At 36.1% G+C, this 7,281-nt stretch overlaps 1 pseudogene; it reads left to right on the plus strand.

Moving 5' to 3' along the window:
- Positions 1 to 652: 652 nt before the first annotated feature.
- Positions 653 to 5,663, plus strand: LOC127218595 (annexin A7-like; annotated as a pseudogene).
- Positions 5,664 to 7,281: the final 1,618 nt, after the last annotated feature.

Genomic DNA, 7,281 nt, shown 5'->3' on the forward strand with positions numbered 1-7,281 from the left:
AGCTCAATCATGGATTTCTATAGGTTTATCTTGTATTTTGAGAAGCAAGACAATTGCATTACAAATTAGAATATTTTGATTAATACAATCTATTAAAGAACAGTGGATATTATTGTTATGTGAAAAGTAACACTGGAAATTCGATTTTGATGTACTTGTTACAGAGTATTTACATTTCCTATGAACATATGGAGCTCAACACTTAAAACCATATGGTCTATGAAAATTACATCATCCATTGGTCTGCTATTCCATTCACTGAGATGAGCTGTGGGAGACAATTTTCAAAAGAAAATTATGTGAATAAAGAATTTGAAATCTTGGAAAATGTAATCTAACACAGCTTCCTGGCAGCTTCAAAAATCTATTAGTATAATTGTTGAAGTGAGTGAAAGTTTGAAAACAGAAAAAGCATATTTTCTTAAAATAACATTACTTTTATAGATTTCCCACTGCAGGAGAAAAATCCAATCTCTATGCACGAAATGGAAATATTTCTAATAATTTATGTTTATTTGATACATTATAAAACATACAATTTGAAGTATAATTGAATATATATATATGCTAATTTACCAAGACCATACAGAAATATTGAAAATTTTCCAAAATCTACCTACAAATGAAAATATCACTAAGTTCCTATTTAAAAATGCATGTGACGGAGCTCCAGTGGCGCAATCGGTTAGCGCGTGGTACTTATTTGAAAATGCATGTGAATACTCATTTATGTCATACAACAGATGAAGATTTTACTTATAATATTTAAGGATATAAATTAGTGAAATATACTTTAGTAATATGTATGTATAACATGACTTTAGTCAATATTGAATAAATATTTGACATAGTATATAGAAATTAAATATATATATATATATATATATATATATATATATATATAATTATTCAATGTTGGCATTAGGACCAGAAAGCATTGTATCATCAAATTATATCCACAACACCTAAATGCTAAACTTAATTGCAATTGGTCCAAGAGCATCTTTGCATAAAAAACCTTTGTTAACAAGTACCTTAATTACAGACATGCTAAGCCAACATTAGTGAGCAGAATCTAGGACTGAGAATGTTGGTGTATTTGACCATTTTCTTCTCTCTGCCCAGCTTTCCAAAATGTCAAGATCACTAGGGATGGTATGTGTCAATTCTACATAGATACATTTAATAAATACATTACATAGAAAGAGAGATAGTCATATCTTTGATCTTTTCTGTCATGTAAATGCTGTAGCACTGCAGATCAAAAGTTCTGTTTCTGGGTTGGTGTTTTCATTCTCTTTCGCTATCCTGCAGAGTACTTTCCCTTACCAGAGTTTCTATGTAGGCACCAACTTGACCTCTCTATGTTTAATTAGTTGTATAGGTGTTCTCTTCATTAGTGGGGCCTTTCTGTTAGGTTTTGGAAAGCAATCTATTGCCTGGGTTATTTGTGGATTTCCATGGCTCCTTTGACCACAGAATCATTTTCATGTAACCTAATCCCAGTACTGGGAGCTTGATTTGGTGACCAGAGATGGCCACTTTGGACTGTATACCTCCCACTATTTGGAGAGTTTACTAGAAATACTGTCAAAAACCCTTCATCCAGTAGCTGACAGAAGCCAAACCAGAGATTTACAGCTAAGCACTGAGAAAACTTCTGGAATCCAGCTGTAGAGAGGGAGGAGTGATGAGCAAAGGGGCTAAGATCATGCTGGGTAAGACCACAGGAACAGCTGACCTGAACAAGGGGGAGCTCATGGACCCTAGTCTGATAGCTGGAAAACCAGTATAAGACAAGTGGAAGTTCATGGACTTCAGTCTGACAGCTGGGGAACCAGCATAGGTCTGAACCAGGCCCTGTGAATGTAAGTGTCAGTTGGGAGGCCTGGCAGTGGAACCAGTATTTATCCACTAGATGGCTATATGACATGATTTTGAGTCTCTCTGTGAAGCAGGGTTTTTTTTTTTTTTCCACGTATAAAAGACAAATGAGGTAGCCTTTCCACGGAAGCTCAAATTGTTAGTTGGCGGCAGTCTTGTAGTTCTCTAGACCTTTCTTTGTGTTCAATTTTATCTTCAAACCAATATTGGCTCCCTCTTTTATGTTTTTTCTTTCTCTTTCCTGTATTCTATTCCTAACCGGGCTTCTTCCTGATTGCACATGTCTTCCTTTCCTCCCCCTCATTTTCTCCTACTTCTCTCTCCATTCGCTACCCCCCCCCACTTCTCCTGTGCTCTAGGGGACTTGTCCCTTCCCGGTTCTGTGAGGGACTTTATATGAATCTCTTAGAATACACCTTGTATACTAGTTCCTCTGGTGGTGTGAATTATAGGCTGGTGATCCTTTAGATCTAGGTCTAAAATCCATATATGAGTGAGTACATACCATGTTCCTCTTTTTATGACTGGGTTACCTCATTCAGGGCGGTTTCTTCAAGTGCCATCCCCTTGCCTGCGAATTTCAAGTTACCATTATTTTTTTTCTGCAGAGTAGTATTCCATTGTATAGATGTACCACATCTTCACTAACCATTATTCAATTGAGGGGCATCTAGGTTGCTTCAAGGTTCTTGCTATTACAAAGAGTGCTGATATGAACATAGTTGAACAGATGTCTTTGTTGCATGGATGTGGATCCTTTGGGCATATGCCTAAGAGGGGGATTTCTGGGTCCTGTGGTAAACTAATTCCCATTTTCCTGAGGAACCGCCATACTGATCTCCAAAATGGCTGTATGAGTTTGCACTACCAACAGCAGTGGAGGAGTGTTCCACTTTCTCCACATCCTCTCCAACATAAGTCATCATAAAAAAAGACAAATGTGAAAACAGATAAATAAAATTAGTTTATTAAAATATAAAAAGATACAGAGGTGTTGTGGAGGTGGTATAGTAAAGAAAACCATACCAGTCCCGAATGGTATTGACAGAGAAGGCACAACTTTCATGATCACAATGAGATTTAAGAAGTTCATTACCCATTAGTATGTACCAGGATCTATACCTGGTGCTTTTTTGTATCATCCTAATTGAAGCTTCAGTTGGAGGCTGACAGGTCCAGTGTGCCTGGTACATATAAATGTCTCCCCTGCTTCTCTCTCTCACTCTCTATCTCTCTGTCTCTGTCTCCCTCGCTCCCTCATTCTGTTTGTGTCTGACAAATTACAATGTGGCTAAAAATATTATTATGAAGTATAACACTATGTTCCAGTGATTAGCATAAATCCTAATGAAACCTGATAAAATTTCCATCTGCATATAATTCATATCAGTGGACCTGGTTATGGACCATTGTTAATGTACTATTTCAGTGATAAATTTTAACTCCTATAGATTTCCTCTTTTCCAAGTCACCTTAGTTAATGAATTAATTCCACAAAATGTTTTTCAGGTCAGCCAATTCCCTACTCATTTTACAGATGAGGGAACAAAAACAATGAGATTTTCTTAATGTCATAGCTGAGTCACAAACCCGTCAATATACTACACCTTGGGGATATCAACTTTTTGGAGTTTTTTAAGGACATCAATAGCTCACTATCATAATATCTGTGATCAGAAAGCAGACATGTTTGCAATATGAATGAAAAGACTCAAGGTCAGACATGGTAGTTATAGGTACTGGACTTTTGTTCCTTTTAGAATTAGTTCTTGGCAGCAGGGATACATGCTAAACCATAAACCATTTTATATAGCAGCAGTCACATTTATCGAGCATTTATGACGTAATAGCATTCACAGATAATTCTTACTTCACGGGGACATAAGGTTTCCCCAGAAACAAGATGAATCTTGTGGGAATATAAGATGGCTGACAAATCATGTCAGAGTCCATGCTTAGTTTTAATATTGTATTATTGTAAACATTTTTATCATAATAACAAGAACAGGGATTAGTTTAGAAAATGATTTCTATTTTGTTTCTTATTTATGCTAAAACAGAACATAGAGTTTATGACATGCCTAAGGCATAGGGGTATTATTTTTCTGTTTCTGACTCTTGGCTAACATTTCTCTCATCTGGTTTAACAGGATATTACACTGCATTTTGTGCAGATGGGGACAGCATTACTTTGGAAACATTTTTCAGCAGTGTGACCAGCTTTTGTTTATATGGCTCCATTTTGAAAAAAAAAAAACTACATAGATATAGAAGTTTAACGCCGGGAATTGAAGTTTTCATTTTTTTCCAAAGCAAGAGTTTTTCAAGAATAAATACTAGATAAACCATATACTTACCTTTTAAAAATAGGTTCTTATACCAACCAATGACTACATCAAATCATTATGTTAAAATACATATGAGTATCAAAGAACCAGTCCCAGGAAAAATAATTACCAATACATTTAGGGAAGAAAATCAACACCTAATAAAGAGCAATGGAAGTATAAATTCAGTTGGAACAACAACCAAATAAACTGAAAATTTCTCCTACTCTATTACCCCATCACTTTCATTGCAAATGGCACATGCAAATTTTATTTAAACTATTTACAATATTTTATGATTATGAAAACCTATCTTAAAATACTTGTGAGATAAAAGTCAATGTGTACTTATTACTTCTTATATTTTGGAGATGATAATTTGATTAGATCATTTCACCTTCCTTTTCCTTCCTCCAAACCCTCTTATGTATGTGTACTTGCTCTCTTTCAAATTCTTTTCATTAATTTGTTATTGCGTGTATATATGAATGTGCTCTTTCTAATAACAATGTTCTCTGTTAATATGAGGCTTCACTGAAAGCCAAAAAATTGACTTGTGAGAAACTGAGAAAGACAAGTATAATTTGAAAACTGAGCCACTCACTGTGTTTACTACTGCAATAAGTTTCCAGTACCTCCAGACTGCAAAAGGTCACTTCCCCCTCTGGTGATTTGAATAGGAATGTCCCCCAAAGGCTCACAGATGTGAATGTTTGGTCATTGGGGAGTGGCACTATTAAAAGGTGTGTTCTTGCAGGTGATGGTGGCACATGCCTTTAATCTCAGCACTTAAGAGACAGAGGCAGGAAAGTAATGAAGCGAGGAGGAACTCAAGAATGTGTATTGATAGAGATTTTATGCCCAAGAACACATCAAGAAATTCGAGACATTGTTAGATATTATCAATCAGAATTTGGACGATACCTTGAGAAGGACATTAAGTCAGATACCTCAGGACATTTTAAACGTCTCTCGTGTCCATGTGCCAGGGAAACCGTGATGAGAACCAGAGTGTAAACCACCAGATGTTTCAGGGAGATGCCAGCGCCTCTGTCAGGCTGGCGAGCAGAACCTAGGAACAGATGAATCCTGTTTCAACATGATTCTTGCCAGCAGAGCTTCCCTCAGTTGAAAGCCACCATGGAGGCTTTTCCAGGATAGCTAGAGATTTGTTAAGCAGTGTAAGCCGACAGTTCTCTGGATATATTGAAAGTGGTTTGAAAACTATCTTGCCGCCCTGCCTTCTTTGCTGAGCAACTCTACTATTCCATGAAAAGCTCTGGCATGGATGATCCTACCCTGGTCAGGACTGTAGTCATTCGAAGTGAGATTGACCTTGTTCGGATAAAGCAGATGTTCACCCAGATATATCAGAAGACCTTAAGCATAGTGATTGCTAGTAACACGAATAGGGACTACAGACAGCTGCTTCTGGCCATCATTGGCCAGTGAGGGGGATCGTTGTTTTGTTTTGTTTCTTTATGAATGAAGCTCTTCAGAGCTTATCCTTGCAAGCAATGACACCTGCATGCAGCAAAGTCAACACCACCTAACCAGAGTAGCTTTTTACTAAGGACTGTGTCAGGATATTGTGCTTAGTTTCCACACGTGGTTAATGCCATAATTCTAATGGTGTTCCTTTTTCTTTCTATATCCAATCAGTGTAAAACCCCTATCAATGATGTAGTAATTTTGCACCATTTTGGATCTCTGTGAGTTTTAGGCGAGACTGGTCTACACTGCAATTTCCAGGACAACCAGGGCTGTTGTAGAGGGGGGAAAAAAGAAAGAATTGTGTTCTTTTCATGGTGGGTGTGGCCTTGTTGGAGGAAGTGTTTCACTGGCATTTGAAGTTTTAAATGATCAGGTCATGCCCTGTGTATCTCTCTCTTCCTGCTACCTGCTGAGGTGTAGAACTGTCAGCTACCTCACCAACATCCTGTCTGCCTACACTACCCCATGCTTCCCACCATGCTGATAATGGATTAAGCCACTAAATATAAGCTAGCCCCAATTAAATGCTGTCTTTTATAGGAAAAAATGCAGAGCCAGTATGAACTCATACTCATTTTTAAAATGGCCACCCTGTAAAACAATTCTAAAATCTTATAGTCTCCAAGAAGGGAACCTCTGTGTACTAAAGGAAACATAGCAAGAAAAAAGGTGTTGTGATCAATGACACAACCTACCTTTCTTTCCATTACACAAATAACTCTATTAACACTAGTCACAAAACTAAGAAACGAGCCCACCATAATGACCAGAATTGAAAATAGAGTTATTTGACTTGACATGTTAGAATAAAAAGGAACTAAGTATGCATTCACAATTTTGAGAATATTTAGGACAAAAGGTGTCAGTGCATTCACACATGGAGGTTTACTATAAGGCTATATAAACATTAACTACATGAAATAGCCTTTCTAACCTAATAATGGTTATCATAGAGACAATTCAGAATTGTGTAGCTATAATAGTCACCCAAGAAATTCTCATATCTAAATATATCTAGATATATATATAAAGAGAGAGCTCTATATATAGATATAAGATCTATATCTAAATAAAAATTTGGAGTGCACATTTGTATGAATTTTACAATATGTGCTTTAGAATAGGGCTCTTCTTATAAAATAATAAAAAAATCATTTTAAATATAATTGCCTATGGCTATATTGAAACGTTTAGGGGACTGGTTCTGATATCTGCAACTCACTTTGAAATGTTTCACAATACAAAGCAAACTTGTGATTAATATGGTTGGAAGGAAAAATACATTATTAAGCCCAATAGAAAATGTAAATTGATGAATCTAAATGAAGAACAAAGCAATGTTTACTCTAGAAGTCTTGCAACATTTTTTGTCTGTTTACAGTGTTTCAAGTATTAAAATGTGACTATGTAAGTGGCAATCAAACTATTTTGACATATATGTGCAACTTAAGAAAATGAAGAGAACACATCTTTTTTGTATTCTGTTATTTTACAGTTGCTTTCCTTTAAAACCCATCCACTTGAATATATGGTCAAATTGGATCATTTTCATACATTATATTATACATAGAAAAAT

The sequence above is a fragment of the Phodopus roborovskii genome, unplaced genomic scaffold (genome assembly GCF_943737965.1).
Source record: "Phodopus roborovskii unplaced genomic scaffold, PHOROB, whole genome shotgun sequence".
In the NCBI taxonomy this organism is placed as follows: domain Eukaryota; kingdom Metazoa; phylum Chordata; class Mammalia; order Rodentia; family Cricetidae; genus Phodopus; species Phodopus roborovskii.